This window comes from Pelodiscus sinensis, chromosome 1, assembly GCF_052426305.1.
Source record: "Pelodiscus sinensis isolate ZL-2025 chromosome 1, ASM5242630v1, whole genome shotgun sequence".
Classification (NCBI taxonomy): Eukaryota; Metazoa; Chordata; order Testudines; family Trionychidae; genus Pelodiscus; species Pelodiscus sinensis.
The window spans coordinates 112849921-112867298 of record NC_143052.1 but is presented as its reverse complement, the minus strand read 5'-3'; the positions used below and the strand labels follow the sequence as shown (position 1 = coordinate 112867298).

At 44.9% G+C, this 17378-nt stretch overlaps 1 protein-coding gene across 3 annotated transcripts in view; it reads right to left on the bottom strand.

The window, feature by feature from the left end:
• Positions 1 to 11143, bottom strand: part of BPGM (bisphosphoglycerate mutase) — a 37436-nt gene extending 26293 nt beyond the window's left edge. The window contains exons 1-2 of one of the 3 annotated variants that reach the window (XM_075897277.2): positions 11119 to 11143; positions 288 to 381 (exon numbers count right to left, since the gene is read on the bottom strand). The gene's annotated coding sequence lies outside the window, so the exon portion shown is untranslated. Of the gene's footprint in view, positions 1 to 287; positions 382 to 5660; positions 5818 to 10899; positions 10925 to 11118 lie in introns of those variants that run through there. The other 2 variants (XM_075897287.2, XM_075897270.2) reach the window with 2 other exon arrangements.
• Between the last annotated feature and the right edge of the window lie 6235 nt (positions 11144 to 17378).

Below are 17378 nucleotides of genomic sequence, written 5' to 3'. Positions count from 1 at the left end.
GAAAAGCTAGCGATTTACACCCACTGATGTGTGTTCTGAATTGGGCATCACGGGAGCCTAACACAAGTCATGTAGGAATTGGAAAAAAAGACAACAAACCCACCCAGTTTTAGGTGTAACTAGGGACTACAGTGCAATTATATACAAGACTTGGACCACTAGTCTTGATTATGTTTAGAGGGGAGGTACAGAAATATGTTTCCTTAATTATTAGTCCAATACTGAAATATTTACCTTAAAAAAAAAAAAAAAAACACAGAGTGACATATGGAAATAATTGTCCTCACCTGAACTAATGCAGACAGATCCAACTTACACAAACCCCCAGGCACAGAGACTAGAGCTGCTAGCAAGAGTGTGGAGACCTCAGTATGACGCTATCTGTAGGGAAACAAAAGGCAGTGAGATTTGGAACACAGAAAGGAATCACACCAATGACTAGTCATGCCAGCCCTGCCTCTCTTTTAGGGCTCTAGCAAAGCGAGCTACTATACCTGCCTCTTTGGATCGATCTTCATGACAGCTGGCTGTGCAGCTCTCAACCCCAGCAGACAGACTTAGCACACCAACGCCTGGTCTACACTATGTGTCCCCGTTACGCTAAGATATGCGAATGGTGATGCTGAAGTCAACATACTAGACCTACTTACCCTGGTATCTCGTGCAGTAAAGTTGGCAGCTGATGCTCTCCCATCGACTCCACCTACTTCTCTCGTCCTAGTGGAGTATCCAAGTTGATGGGAGAGCGCTTTATCGCATCTAAGCGGACTCAATAAACTGACCACTGATTAAATTGATCACTGTGGCATCAATCTACCGTGTAGCGGAGACAAACCCTCAGGCTACGTCTATACTGTGCTGTTTTGTGCAAATATGAAAATGAGGCAAGGCAAAGCAAGGAATATTGAACAAGCGGCCGCTTTGAGCAAGAGGCTTTTGCTCAAAAAGGAGCCAGTCACACGGCTCCTTTTTGCTCTTTTTTCCCCCAGGAAGAACAGCTCTTGCGCAAGAGGGGGTTTTTGCGCAAAAGACTCTTACTCAAAAAGCGGCTGCTTATTAATTATGCAAATGAGGCACAGTAATATTCCACGCTTTGCCTTATTTGCATATTTCTTGCACAAAACAGCACAATATAGATGTAGCCTTACTCAAGCAGAGTAAGTACACAAAAAATAGCCTTGTGGTTGTTACAGTGAATCTCCATGCAATCTCCTGGATCTGAGCTTTGGTAAGCAGCCTGAGCCTCCATCAGTGCCATGACAGCCACACTATTTTTAGGATCCTTGCTGGAGCAGAGCCAATGCATATGGGAATCACACTTTCCGTCAGTCTCTCACTATAATCAGTACAGTATGTTGATCGTAATAAGTGAAACTTGTCAGTGTGAGATAGAGATTAGGCACTTAAGAAAAGAGAAGTCTGCTTGCCTCCCAGATACTCCAAGAAGCCACTAACATTATCTCTCCAGGGACTTGCTTAGACAGCACAACAAATATACACAGTCACACATCAAAGAATCTGTCTTAAAAGTTTACAGATTAACAGGATACAGCTAGAAAACAGGAACAATAGAGGGCACATTGCCAATGCAGAAAGACATTGTTGAAGTGGCTTGGATACATGTGGAGCCTGTCCCAAGTGACGGGGGCAGCATGGTAGAAAGCACAAAAATCCAGAGCAAAGAGCGAAGAGGGACAGTTAGTAGGAGATGTGTAGGAGAATTAAATGATAGTATAGATGTAAGGATAGAGCTGTATCTTATAGATGAGTTTGCTGTTCCACTCTGCTACACACAGTAAAGCCAATTACGTTACATGGGACTAAAACAGCTGTGTCAGTGGGGAACTGGATCTGAGAAGCGTGAACTTTGTGCTGAAGGACAGTAGAAGCTAATGGAGGATCTAAGAGGAGAAGTGATGTGGTGACTGGAGCAGGGAAAGAAAATATGATCTTCGTAGTTGTGTAATTGTAACCTGGAACAGGATGTGGGAAAGATTTGCACTGCAAAGATATAGCAGCAAGAATAGAAAGATTGAGTTTAGAGACAATAAGCAGAAGAACAAACAATTCATACTTAGAGGCCTCTATATGCAAAGTGAAGGAGAAAGAAACCAAAAACTAAGACTCTAACTAGGGCTATGAAAGTGTAACTGTGTAGCCTGGGCTTATCCGTTAACCTTCACAGTTACATGCAGGCTCCCATGCAACTGCTGAAATGTTCAGTGGTTACACATTTAAACAAACAAATGCATTTTAACATTCCTACTCTTTAACAGTACCCACAAGGGCTGAGCAAGACGTTGATTACTCCAGCTCTCTTTAGAACAAGAGGTCCCTAAGGCCCTTATATATGGGTGCAGAGAAAGATGGAAGCTGTTAATTGTCTCTCAGGGCACAAACCACTGACCCATGCTTCCTGAGTGAAAGAGACATCATCATCTTTAGGGAAGGAGGCTGGGAAAGCAGAGAAAAGAGATCAGCTACCTTTGTGCCCTGCTACATGCTGTTCATTTAGAAACCACTCACAACCTGATCAAGCATTATGAGAGACTAAAAGTCAATAGCTTATGCATTGCAGAGTCCATACTCACACAAAACTCTGCGGTGCTGAGAGAGTTAGGTAAATGTGCTTGCTCTGCAAGTACTCTGCACGTACTCTGCACCTGCAGTTACCTGAATTGCATGAACAAATGCAGGATTTTGCCCATATAAATGGCAAAACAGGTGTTTTACACCATTCTCTCATTGCAGAAATGTCAACAAACTCAATGTCGCCATTCTGATTTGGTAGCATTTTACACACAACGTGGAGGGCAAAGGTGAATCAGGCCCTCTATTTGAAAACAAATAAAATTAAACTGCATTTTTAAACTTTCCAAAAGTGTGTTCGTGTGTTCTCTCCTTATTCCCTTATTTTAAAGGGTCACTGCATTACTGCCTATGAAGAAGTGCCACCAAAAAATACATAGGCTCGATTAATAAATCTGCAGTGATCTTTTCCAATGTGTCAAAACAATTCTGTAATCACATAGATATATTTAGTATCAAAGTACACACAGCAGTACCATTTACCTCAAGTGAAGTTATGCACTTTTCAAATTGAGTTACATGGATGATATCAGAATTAAAATATCTTTAAAAAAAAGCAGCCAAATTTGAAAGCTCTATGACTGACAATCATAAATGTCAGAAATGGAAAACCAACTAGGGATGTAATAGGGTAGTCGATTAACCAATAAGCAAAATCCTATAGATTAATGCTATAGACTAAACGCTTCTCCCCTCTGCCCCCCCCCCCCATTACATTTTTTAGCAGGCTGGCCAGCAACCTGGCTCAATCCTAGCTTGCAATGGGTCCAGGACCTCTCCGCTGTAGCTCTGCATTTAAAGTGTATTAGGAGCTAGGCTAGCAGGCAGCCTGGCTCAATTCAGGCTCATGCCAGGTCCGGGAGCACAGACCCACGTCCAACCCCAGACAGGGGCTGCTGCCACCCTGCACTACTACCACCTCTGTATCAGAAGCAGCAGCAGCATGGGGAGACAGGCAGCTGGTCTGCAAGAGCTTCCGCCTGGCATCCCTGCACTGCTGCCCACGATACTGCTGGCCCCGCCCACGGGGACTATAGAGTAGTTGACTAACCAATAAGAATGTGTGAGGTTACGTGACTATTCAATTAACTGATATTTAACATCCCTAAAACCAACTTGAAAAGTGACAGATTTGATGATTTAATAAATGTACCTTAGCTTGATAGAGAAGCCTAAATCCTATTTTCAAAAGTGATTTTATACTGACACCTTATAAATCCCAATCTAAGGAGTTAGGTGGATTTGGGCATTTAACTCACTCTCAGGCATCTTTTGAAAAAAAAAATCTCAGCCTAAATAAAGCAGGTGTCCAAGCCACTTGGGCACCTTAGGCACTTATAAATCTCAATGTAAGTCTCTTTCAAGAATAAACTTAAGCAACAACAAATATAGCACTTTAAAGACTAAAAAAACATGTAGCTGGAATCATGAGCTTTCGTGGGTCATCTGAAAAAGTGGGCTGTGCCCACGAAAGCTCATGATTCCAGCTACATGTTTTTTTAGTCTTTAAAGTGCTACCAGACTATTTGTTGTTGCTTAAGTTTATCCTGTACAGACTAACTTGGCTATCCCTCAGAATCTTTCAAGAATGTTATTCCTTGCCTGTCTGCATGTCCAGTGCTTTGTTGAGTTTTAAGTGACTCAAGTCATGGGGCTTCCCCCACTTTCTCTGGGAAAATATTCCCCAGTAATGTCAGTAACTGATATGATAAAATTGCTCCTGAAGTCTGCTCAAAATTCTCTCTACATAACAGCCCACTATTGATACCTTTGAAAGTAGATTCCTTCTTCTTGGGATATTGCATCTTTCAAGTATTCATAGATAGCTTCCCATCCCATTCCACCATTTCAGCCTCTTTTCGATATCACGTTACTTTTGATTAATTAAGAATGTTGCCACTGCAAAACAACCAGGTTTCAATCTCAGGTAATCTATTCCCCCCAGCGTATGTTTTAAATTATACTTTTTTTTTTATTCCCCAGACTGTGCACATTTGGATCCCAATCCTGCAGACATGACGCAGGTACCAGCCCCAATGAAGTCAAGGAAACATTGGCTTTCACAAGGACAGCAGAATCAGGCCAACTAGAAGGCTACATACTTGGCTGTGCCCAGCAAGGAAGCGAAAGGTAACTGTTGTACAATGCAACTTTTCTGACTGGCAAGCCTCTAATTCAATGCAGTCTCTTGGGACCAGACATTCATAGGTGCTAAGCACCTGCAGCTCCCACTTATCAAATTAAGTGATGACTCTTGAGCACCTCAGAAAATCAAGTTGAAAACATTCCCAGTTCATGAAGAAGTTACTGAGCAGCACATCCGAGATTGCTCCTTTAGCAAAGTCACTTTCAAAAACATAAAATAAAATTCTACTTTCCCCACTATTCCTGCCCCATAATTTACACCGCATAGCTCAGCTTTCTGATTTGTAACAACAGCAAAAGGAGTAACAGCCCTAGAGGAAATCAAGCTCTCACGACTAGGTTTCTATGAGACTAGAGAAATCACCAGCACTCCAAGCACAACAGCTACTGTCCTTACAAGAACCCTCTCTCTCTCTTGTTGTCCTTATATACACACCCAATGCCTCTGTACACTCTACTTCATCTGATGAAGCGGGTTCTACCCATGAAAGCTTATACCCTTGGTTCTGCGCATCCAACACTCTGAAGAAGTGGACTGTGCCCCCGAAAGCTCATGATACCAGCTACATGTTTTGTCAGTCTATAAAGTGCTACCAGACTATTTGTTGTTCATCACAAATAGAGAAAAGCCCACAAATCCGCCTCCCTCCCGGTGGCTAGTGTTTCTGTCGTTACACCGGCGGCACAAGAACCGCTAGTCCACAGGCTTCGCTGGGCAGCCGGCTCGGTGCAAGACCCAGCACAGTGAGCCGGCGGTGCACCGGGCATAGCTGCATGGGGAGGAAACGTGCTGGCAGCATCAGCCTCCAACGTGCCAGCAAAGCCCCGCGAGTGCATGAGCGATTCACTCCCCGGGGTGCACCCATGCGCGCACTCCCTAGCCGGCTGCTTCCACTAACTCTTCGCCCACATCAAACCAGCGTTACCTGGCAGTGCCGAGTCTCCAGGCGCCGCCGGGACCAACAATGCAGCAGCAGCAGCTCCTGCCTCGCTGCAGCCCGCAGGCGAACAGTTTGTAACAACAGGTTCAAACTGGCTGCTCGGGAGGCAGCGAAAGGCGCAAGCCCGCCCAGCCGCCGTGTGAGCGGGGTGCCGAGCCGTCACTCACTAAATAGCCGGGCCGCTCCCTATCAGAGCGGGGCGAAGGGCTGGACCGGGGGACTTAATCCGTCTTTTCCGGCTCCAATGCTGCGGTAGGAAGAGCGTGCGATTGGCCGGTGGGGCGGATAAACAGATGCCGAAGCCAATGGGGTGGTGGTTGCTGGCTGCTAGGGGATGCAGCGGGGGGGTTGCTTTTCCCGGGCAGTGCTGCTGGAGGGAGCGCCAGGATCCCCCTCTCCCGCTTGCGAAAATTCTGCCCTCGTAGGGATCCGGTTGACCAGCCTGCAGTGGAATCGCCCCCTCTAGGCTGTGGCGCTGGGACCCCTGCCTGCCCCGCGGGAGGTTTTGTAGAACGCCTCGGCTTGCTTTTCGCAACATACCGAATCGCACCCGGGAGCAGGAATCTTGAAAACTCCTTCCAAGCTGAGGCTAGTCTCAGGGGCCCGGCCAAGGCTTCTGTACCCCCACCTGAACCTTTCCAAGGGCACAAATTCAGCACGATGCACTCTCCGAGAACCATAGGCGGTCACTTCATATCTATTTGTATTGCTTCCTTCCTTGCTTTGGAGAAAGTTTGTACTTGGGCTTCCCCTGTATACAATTTCCTGCTTTCTTACCCCTTTCCCTGTAAACATACACACTTGGGGTTTATCACAGGCCAAGGGAAAATATTTTTGTGGGGGACCCTGGGTAAAAGATTCACAAGTCACAGGGTTTTGTTTTTTTTAACCCTACTAAACCTACCTACTAAGAAAAAGAAGGCATTAATCCCCCAAAAATAAATCTTCCTAGATTAGAACTAAGTACCTGACAGAAAAGAATGGGGCAAGGAAGGGCAGAGTCACTTGTCTATAACTTATTGATACTACATAGACCAGTGGCATGTAACTTTGTTGGCCCGAGGACCAAAATATTATTTCAGAAGGACCAAGAGAAGCTGAAAATGGAGTTGCCTACCCTGAGCTGTAAGGCTGGAGCTTCTCATGGGGAGGCAGGTTCCTCCAAGGACCAAAATCTCCAAAATAGGTAACAGTGAGGCTATGCCTATACTGCAGGTGCTTGTCAGCAGAGAGTATGCTAATGAAGTGCTCATTAGCATGTGTTGTACTGTCATTTGCCTATTTCTGCTGATGCTTTTTGTGCACGAGGTTTTTGCGCAAAAACAAGCACTGTAGACAGGTCTGTTTTGCACATAAAAAACCTTTTGCACCAGATCCCATATACCTCCGGCATAAGGGATCTTGCATAAAAGGTTTGGTTTTTTTCGCAAAATGGGCCCATCTACACTGCTTGTTTTTGCGCAAAAACCTCTTGCGCAAAAAGCATTGGCAGAGATCTGCAACTGAGCATGACAAATGCTAAGGAGCGCTTCATTAGCATACTCACTGCAGGTATTTGTCCACAGAGCAGATGTAGTCTGGATGTTTGAGTCTGGATGTTACCAGTGACACCAGCTTAACTACAAGGCACTGTTGATTCAGAATCATAACAAACAAGGAGGGGAGAGTAGTAATGCTGGGAGGCTGTCATGAAGAAGGTGTCTTTTTCCTTGTCTCCATAGCAATAGGTCTGATTCAAACACTACTCATTAAAACCTGCAGGACACATTTTCCATTTGGAATCAAATGCACATTTTCTTGTTAAGACAGAAGCCTTTGAATGGCCACATTTTTAAAGCCTCAAGAGCTGCAGGTTGGATGTGCCCAATGTACACTAAGGACAGAGGCACAAGAGAAAAGTTATGCTGCCTGGATTTGTCACATCTTCTACTACCTATTTGAGAGTTTGTACATCTGTCCACAGGTCAGATCCAGGCCACCAGGGTTAGCTTCTGGTGAGGCCCCACCACTCTATTTATCTGCATGGTAGGAGGTACTGGCCATCACAGTTCCTGTTGGCCATGGATCACTGTTCCTGGCCAATGGGAGCTGAGAAAGCGGTGTCCTGGTCCACACTGTTTCCCATTGCTCCCATTGGCCAGGAACAGCAATCCAGGGCTAATGGGAGCTGTGATCGCCAGTACCTGTGGCCATACAGGTAAATATAGGGCAGCAGCCCACCAAGGCTAACCCTGGCAAACTGCTTCTGTGTTATGCCCATCCCTGAGCTAGGACCACTACGTTTGGTATGCTGCCTTTTCTTATAAGATAAAGCAAGGTCAGAGTTTGGTTGGGCCAGGATAATGGGATGCGATTATTTCTCATCACATGGAAAGGGAGGGCTGTGACAGGAGGGACAGTAGTAGTGTATAATGACCACGTAGGAGAGCAAGCATAGGGCAGTTATACTCCAGAATAGGGAGGTTCAATTTAGATTAATTGGCTAATTGAATAGTAGATGCAATTTGCATGGACTATTAAATTAGTCAATAAGGGCACCTCCGCCAGGGCTGTTGCTACACTTCAAAGGTGAAAGCGCTGCAGGGAGCACAGAGCCAGCAAGCAGTCCCCTGCTGGCTGCGTGCTCACTGCATTTCAAAGTGGGAGTCCGCAGCTGGCCCTGGACTGCATGCAGCGTTTCAAAGTGGCAGACCCAGGGCTCCACATGGCACTGCCACTTTGAAGCACCCCTTCCTCTTTCCCCCTCCCCTGCTGCCTCTTTCTGATGGGAGGGAGAGGGGAAGCAACTAGTCGACTAGTCATTCACATCCCTATTCCAGAATGACCGCAGGAGAGCAGCAAGCACACCCCACACCCCCAGCCCTCTGCTCTGAGGACCCTCACAAACCTAGCCCCCTGCCCTGAGCCTCCCACATCCCTACGCCTTTGCCCTGACTCCTGCAGCATCTCCCATCCCCAGCCTCATGAAGGACCTGAGGAATGCTGGTAAATCTTCTAATACTAAATAAAAGTGTGAGAAACTGGAAAAGAAAGTTCAATTCCTAATGGTCAAAGAAGCCGCAAAAAAAGGGTCTGGGACCAGCCAAATAAAGGGGATATGAGAACTCATGGACTCAGAAGAAAAGATGGGGTTTCTGACATTTTTAAGTCTCAACACCCCTGGTCCTCATGTCTGTGCAGCCGATGCGGGAGTAGAAGAGGAATAGAGTAAAGAGCCTCTCCTCACTTTATGACGTCTAAACAAGGACAGGGCAGAAATGCAGTCTCAGGAAAGTACATGAATCATCCCCTAACTACTCCCTAGGGGTGCAGAACATTCCAAATAGGTAGCGCCATAGCTACACCCTACTCTTACATGCCAGACAGTGAAGCTGGCAGCCTCCTTGAGATGGGGAGCATGCTAAACCTCCTAACGGGATACTGCAAACGTGTTCATCAGTCCCTACTCTTCCTCCCCCATATCCTGCACAGCAGTAAGATGCATTTTGTCTCTCTTGGGGAGAATGTCTCCAGTGTTGCTGTGGTGAGGCAGGGCTACTTTACACTGCTTCGTAATGCAGAATCATGTCTAAAAGGCAGAATCAAGCCGTAAATGACATTGGAAATAACTATCTGAAGAAAGCAAAGCAGTCATCACTCTTTCAAGGAACAACCCAATGAATGCAAATTAACACCAGCCTCTTGCCTCCTTCCATCTGGATGCAGATGTGTGAGATTTACATCCTGTAATTGCAATAAGAGGGCTCGTCTACACTGGCCCCTTTTCCGGAAGGGGCATGTAAATTTCATGAGTCGTAGTAGGGAAATGCGCAGGGGATTTAAATATCCCCCGCGGCATTTAAATAAAAATGTCCGCCGCTTTTTTCCGGCTTTTAGAAAAGCTGGAAAAGAGCGTCTACACTGGCCCCGATCCTCCGGAAAAAGCGCCCTTTTCCGGAGGCTCTTATTCCTAATTGAATAGAGGAATAAGTGCTTCCCTTTGCACTTTCCTATTTGAAGTAGGAATAAGAGCCTCCGGAAAAGGGCGCTTTTTCCGGAGGATCGGGGCCAGTGTAGACGCTCTTTTCCGGCTTTTCTAAAAGCCGGAAAAAAGCGGCGGACATTTTTATTTAAATGCCGCAGGGGATATTTAAATCCCCCGCGCATTTCCCTACTACGACTCATGAAATTTACATGCCCCTTCCGGAAAAGGGGCCAGTGTAGACGTAGCCAGAATGTTTAAAACAAAAAAAAGACCACTCCTGCTAAGCAAAAGCAGCAGAATGTAGGAGTGAGCAGACTCATTTATGCATGTATCTAGTAGGGATGTAAACAAGTAGTCAAGTACTCAACTACTAGCTTTCCCCCTGCCTTGCTGCCTCTGAATCTTATTGTTTTTGCAGATGCAGACTAACACAAACTACCCCTCTGAGGCTTAGCATTTAAGGGAAATCCTTTTCTAGGACCATGTTTCATGCAAGTATTGATACTACTCTTATTTACAAGATGATTGCAAGAGTGGAAGCAGAGTAAAGAAAGAAGGAAACAAAATTAGGAGGAAGAACAGTAGAGTAAGCAATGTATTGTTAACATTTTCCAAAATATTCGTCATTCTCTGCTGACGAAGCTCTATTCCTTTGATGTTTTCTTTTAGTTATTTTTGGAACACATTGTACTTAGATATTAGACTATTTTTGATACACAAACAGTCATCACTACATAGTTTCCAGCTTAAAAAGGGCTTCCTCTGCCCAAATCCTGCCTCTGGGCCCTTCTTGTTCCAACGCCTCCTGGATTTTTTGCCACCAACTCTGTCTTCCCTCCCAAGCCCTCCTTATTTCCCCCTGGCACAGTTAAACATTCCCATCCTCCCTGTCATCCATGCCTATGATGGAGGCATTCTCTTCAGGCTTGTCTACAGAAGACCTTACTGCATTGCATACCAGGGTGTGAAGCTACAGTGTGCCAGCTTCCCATGCTGTAACATCTCATGTGGAAACTTGCTGCAGCACATTGAAAATCCTGGACTATAGCTGGCATACAAAGCTTTCAAGCAGTAATAAAATCGGCTGCACTCTGGGACTTTCACTACTCGGTAGAACCACTACCACCCCTTCATTTCTCTCAGATCCATTGAAAATGCCAGTACTAAGATTATCTTCCTGACCCACCATTGTGACTTTATTGCCCCTTTCCAGGTATTCCTCCTTCTCTCCCACATCAAATACAAGTTTCTTGCTCCTACCTTTAAGTCTCTGCTTCCCTTTGCACTTTCCTATTTATGTACTCTTCTATCTTATTACATCACCTCTCTGCTCCACTAGTGACAACAGCCTATATCACCCATTTATTCATTTTCTCTCAGGCATCCTCATGCTTTTCTTCCAGAATGCTGTTCCCAAACTAGACCAAGACATCACTGTCTTCTTCCAAACCCATGCAGCCAGCAGAGTACACCGCTGACCTTGAAAATGCATGTCCTTATTGCTGTTGCCCTCATCCTCTTTTGTCTGGGTGCAGCTCCTCAGTTGGGCTTTGTCTACACTGCGGCTTTTGCCACAAGAGCCTATGCAAATGAAGCACAGATTAGCATATTGCCATACTTCATTTGCATAATTTATTCAAACTATTTTTGTCCAAGGGGTTTTCGCACAAGAGGTTTTCATGCAAAAACAAATAGCGTGGACGGGGTTTTTTTGCGCAAAAACCCAGTTTTGCACAAGATCCTTATGCCTCTCCTGAGGAAGGGTCGAGAATCTGCCTTCATCCTTCTTCTCACTGTCTGTTATATCCTTAAATGGATGTAATAACTGTTTTATTACTATAACCCCTATGAGCCCAGGTCATGGAATGAGACCCCATTGTGCTAGGCACTGTACATATAGAACAGACAGTCCCTGCCTCAAGGGGCTTAGGGTCTAAATATAAGGCAAGAGATAACAGATGGATGAATACTGACAGAGAGGAGTATAAGGAAACAATCTGTATAATAAGATTCCAGGCTTGTCACTCCGAAGCCTAGAACATTGGTTGAGCCAGCATGAAGCAATAGGAACAACTACAAGCATAGCTGAGGGCTCCCTTTTTTCAGGATATCACTGGCGTTCAGTCATCACTGGGACATGCAGTCTATTACTGTCCAATTTTTTAAGTTCTCGGCCATTTTGTTTCACAAATTACACCCATGCAACAGCAAGGCATGTCCCTATGCCAGGCCAAACATTCACCATTGTGATTTCAGCGGTAATGCAAACAATCGCACCCTCACTCCACAGCTCATTTGCATGCTACAGTGTCATTGGCTGCGTGAGGGAGCCAGCGCAGCTGGAGGATTGCCTGGCGCAAGTGCCATGGTTCTTTGAAAGCACCGTCTCAACACTTTACAAATTACACACGTGGGGCTGCCTGGGTTCACAGCTACTACTCAGACAATCCTGGCCAGCAAGATAGGCAATGGCCTCCACACACCAGCAGCTTTACCATTTTGTCTTCTTGCTTTAATTAGTGTGTATGTTCTTCAGGACCACGTCCCTAACCACAATGAGACGCTGATCATGTGGGGGTGTCTGAGTGTAATAAAATGATGAGTGTAATAAAATGATGTGTCAACAGCTTTAGCGGGCCTGCTTTATTCCCAAAGCAAAACAATACATTTAGAAGGCGAATAAAATATGCCACATTGTGAGCGGGGTGCCCGTCCCTCAAGACCCGAAGGGGTTAAGAAGGATACGTGGGCCATTTAGTCACTTTGGACTTGGAGAAGTAGCTGGGGAGAAAAGATTAATTAAAGAGGAAGCAGAGTTGGAGGGGAATGGGGCAGTATAAAGCCCACTAGCTGAGAGTGAAAGGGAACTGCAGAGAGCAAGGCAGGCTCAGTCACTGGCAGGGTGAAATGGCAAGATAGGAAGCAGCTCAGGGATAGAAGCAGCTCAGGGATAGGACTGAAGACCTGTTAATGGTAAGTTCTCTGGGCTGGAACCCTTCGAAGAGAGCAAACCTAGGTTCCCCTAGCAGCAACTAGAAAAGTTATATCATTAAGGCACAGAGAGAGGTAAACTGCCTGCTGAGACAGTGGGTTTTCTCTCTCACTCTCACTCACACACACACACACGTAAAGTGAGCTGGCCAGATAGCCACCCACACTGCAGGAACAATGAAGTCTTGAAACCCCACGTCAAAGTGATGGAGTGCAATCAAGAAGAGGCTGTGGCCTGGCAGAGCTAATTCCTAGTTGCAGCCAGCAGGAGGTCCTTCAGCAGCAAATGCAGCACCTTGTCAGTTATTTATTATAACACTTTATTCCCCAGAAACACCCATCTTAAATCAGGTATTTTTGTGACTCCAAATGTTAAAATCTAGTTCTATTTTCACAATTATTCCTATAAATAAAATATAAATTAAATACATCATGCATTCATGGAAGATGTCATCCTTCAGCCTATTTATGTCTGCCACAGATATTTGTCAGTCAGTGTAAATACATTTTAGCAAAAGGCATCAGTTTAACTAAAGCTAAACTTTGGTTTTAAAACCTGATTATTTAAAAAATATTAGCTAATGCACTTGAACATATTTCAAGTCTGAGTGCTTCCAAAACTATAGCAAGGGAGATTTGGGTTGGATGGTAAGAAAAACTTAACTATCAGGGTGGTTAAACACTGGAAAACATTGCCTAGAGAGGGTATGGAATTTCCATCATTGGCAAATTTTAAGAGCAGATTAGGGATGGTCTAGATGGTGCTTAGTACTACCATGAATACAGGAGACTGGACTTGATGTGCTCTTGAGGTTCCTTCCAGTTCTATGATTCTATGAAAAGAAAATTTCAAATAAATTGGAATTCTAGCCGCATGCAGTCTTGCTGCAGCCATGTTGATCCCAGGCAGGCTGCTGATGGGAGGAGGGGACAAAGTGGACAATTGCCCTGGGGCCTGGCAATTCAAAAAGGCCCAGGGTTCCCGGCTACTGCTGCTGCTACTGCAGTAGTGGCCAAAGTCAGTCTCTTTTAAATTTCTGTTTAGACATAAGTTTAACTTTAAGCATTGACCTCAATGGGATTCAAGCATGTTCTTAAATAATTTCCTCAATAGAGACTCTTTTCCTGAATCATGGCCTATATGGTTAGATATTACATTCCAAAGCAACTGCAAGCCAGTCAACACAAAAGAAGAGATACTATAATGCAACTCTATGGAAAAGTGAACTCCTGGAAAGCCAATATTCACACCCAAGACCAAACTGTTGCCCATTTTTTTGACCCAGAAATGGAACCATTTTGAAGTGTCAGAGATGTTGGGTTAACTACTTTTTTATATATTCATGTTTCTATCTCTAGATGTCCAGTGTCACAGTCTTGAAAGTGAATCTGTCAACTGCTTCAGAGGTAAGGCAAGGCCTATGCTCAACCTTTTTCTGAGAAAAACAAAGCAGTGAAGTTGAAGAACATGCAGACGTCAGTAAAAGACTGACAGAGCTGATAAGCTTAAAAGTGGTTTCTTGGTGCAGAGAAAGGGAGGGGATGGTGCTGAGTCTAGACATGATAAGTCGGTGAAAAACATCCTGTCTAATACTGATATACTGTTGCTGTGCTCTAATGCTAGAATCTGGGCAAACAAAACACTAAAGCTGAAAAGAGAACTCCAATGAGATTTGATGGTGGTAGGTGGCAGACGGGAAGCCCAAAAAGCACAAAATTGGGTTTGCCTGCACTCATCTATTCCCACCACAAAATAGTGATCCATTATAGAGAGGGTCATTTAAAAGACTGAATACTTTAATATTACAAGAAAAAGTGAAAACTGAGTTAAACATGAGCTGACTGGCATGTACATGTTGTTTTGTCCATGGATGTGTAACAATATTTCCCTTTAAATGTGGTCACAGAAGTTAACCAATGAGTGTTTGAAAGCCGGTCGGATTTATTAATTGGGATCGATTTTCTAGCACCCGATTTTCTAAAGTCAAAGGCCATTTACCCAATGTGTGCAAGAATTCATAGAATCATAGAACAGTAGAACTGGAACGGAACTCGAGAGATCATAGAGTTCAGTCCCCTGCCCTCATGGCAGGACCCAGTACCATCTAGAGAATCCCTAATAGACGTCTATCTAACCTGCTCTTATATATCTCCAGAGATGGAGATCCCACAACCTCCCTCGGCAACTTATTCCAGTGTTTAACCAGCCTGAGAGTTATGAAGTTTTTCCTTATGTCCTGCCTAAATCTCCCTTGCTGCAATTTAAGCCCATTGTTTCTTGTCCGATCCTCAGAGGCCAAGGAGAACAGTTTTTCTCCCTCCTCCGTGTGGCACCCTTTTAGATACCTGAAAACCAATATCATGTCTCCTCTCAGTCTTCTCCTTTCCAACTTAAGGAAGTCCAATTCTTTCAGTCTTCCTTGACAGGTCATGTTCTCCAGACCTTTAATCATTCTTGTTGTTCTCTCTGGACCCTCTCCAGTTTCTCCACATCTTTCTTGAAATGCAGTGCCCAGAACCGGACATAATACTCCAACTAAGGCCTAATCAGTACAGAGTAGAGCGGAAGAATGACTTCTCACGTCTTGCTCACAACACTCCGATTAATGCAACCTAGAATCATGTTTGCTTTTTTTGCAACAGCATCACAATGTTGACTCATATTTAGCTTGTGGTCCACTATGACCCCTAGATCCCTTTCTGCCATACTCCTTCCTAGACAATCACTTCCTATTCTGTATGTGTGAGACTAATTGTTCCTTCCTAAGTGGAGTACTTTGCATTTGTCCTTATTAAACTTCATCCTATTTACCTCAGACCATTTCACCAGTTTGTCCAGATCATTTTGAATTAGGACCCTATCCTCCAAAGCAGTTGCAACCCCTCCCAGCTTGCTATCATCTGCAAACTGAATAAGTGTTCTCTCTATGCCAATATCTAAAACGATGAAGAAGATATTGAACAGAACTGGTCCCAAAACAGACCCCTGCGAAATCCCACTTATTATGCCCTTCCAGCAGGATTGTGAACCATTAATAACTACTCTGAGAACGGTTATCCAGCCAGGTATGCACCCACCTTTAGTACCCCATCTAAGTTGTATTTGCCTAGTTTATTGATAAGAATATCATGTGAGACCGTATCAAATGCCTTACTAAAGTTTAAGTATACCATGTCCACCGCTTCTCCCTTATCCACAAGACTTGTTACCCTACCCTATCAAAGAAAGCTATCAGATTGGTTTGACATGATCTGTTCTTTACAAATCCATGCTGGCTGTTACCTACCACCTTATTATCTTCCAAGGGTTTGCAGATGAATTCCTTAATTACTTGCTCCACTATCTTTCCTGGCACAGAAGTTAAGTTGACTGGTCTGTAGTTTCTAGGGTTGTTCTTATTTCCATTTTTATAGATGGGCACTATATTAGCCCTTTTCCAGTCTTCTGGAATCTCTCCCATGTTCCATAACTTTCCAAAGATGATAGATAAAGGCTCAGATATCTCCTCTATCAGCTCCTTGAGTAGTTCTATATAGTGCATTCCCAGTAGTGGCAGGGGGGCCAAGAGCAGCAGCTTGGCAGAGGCTCAAGTCATGCTTCATTGGGGATGAGCAATCAGGTTTACTGCAGGACGTGAGTTACATGGCAATCTGAGTGAAGCAGAGGAAGCTATGTGTGATATCAGTCTTCTCTGAATCACACAGGGTACGTCTAAACTACACCTCTCTGGGTATGTCTACACTACCCCGCTAGTTCGAACTAGCGGGGGTAATGTAGTCATCCGCAGTTGCAAATGAAGCCCGGGATTTGAATTTCCTGGGCTTAATTTGCATGAAGCCGGCCGGCGCCATTTTTAAATGCCGGCTAGTTCGGACCCCGTGCCGCGCGGCTACACGTGGCACGGACTAGCTAGTTCGGATTAGGCTTCCACGAGGCGTACAGCTAGTTCGGATTAGAAGCCTAATCCGAACTAGATAGTCCGTGCCGCGTGTAGCCGCGCAGCACGGGGTCCGAACTAGCCGGCATTTAAAAATGGCGCCAGCCGGCTTCATGCAAATGAAGCCCGGGAAATTCAAATCCCGGGCTTCATTTGCAACTGCGGATGACTACATTACCCCCGCTAGTTCGAACTAGCGGGGTAGTGTAGACATACCCTCTGTCGGCAGAGGGATGTAAATTAGATGTATTGAAAGTGCAAATGAAGCAAGGATTTAAATATCATGTGCTTCATTTGCATAATGGCAGCCGCCGCTTTTTTCCAAAACAGGGCTTTCTCTAAAAAACCCTGGCAGTTTAGATGGGGCATTTTGAGGAGTACAGGATCTTTCGAAACAGGGCATTTGTCAAAAATGACCCATCTTAACTGCCTTTTTCTTGAAACGCCCCATTTCAAAAAAAGCAGCGGCCACCATTATGCAAATGAAATGCTGGATATTTAAATCCCCGCTTCATTTGCACTTTTGATGTGTCTAATTTACATCCTTCTGCCGACAAAGGGGTGTAGTTTAGACACACCCACAGAGTCATAGAATCATAGAGCTGGAAGAGACCACGGGAGGTCATCAAGTCCAGCCCCCTGCCCAAGGCAGGACCAATCCCAACTAAATCAACCCAGCCAGGGCTTTGTCAAGCGGAGACTTAAAAACCTCTACATGATAGGGAGCGGGTGCTGACTGAACGCAGGCAGAAACCTGGATCTTATTCTGCAATGCTTTGTGCTGCAGTGATGCCAGACCCCTTGGTGGGG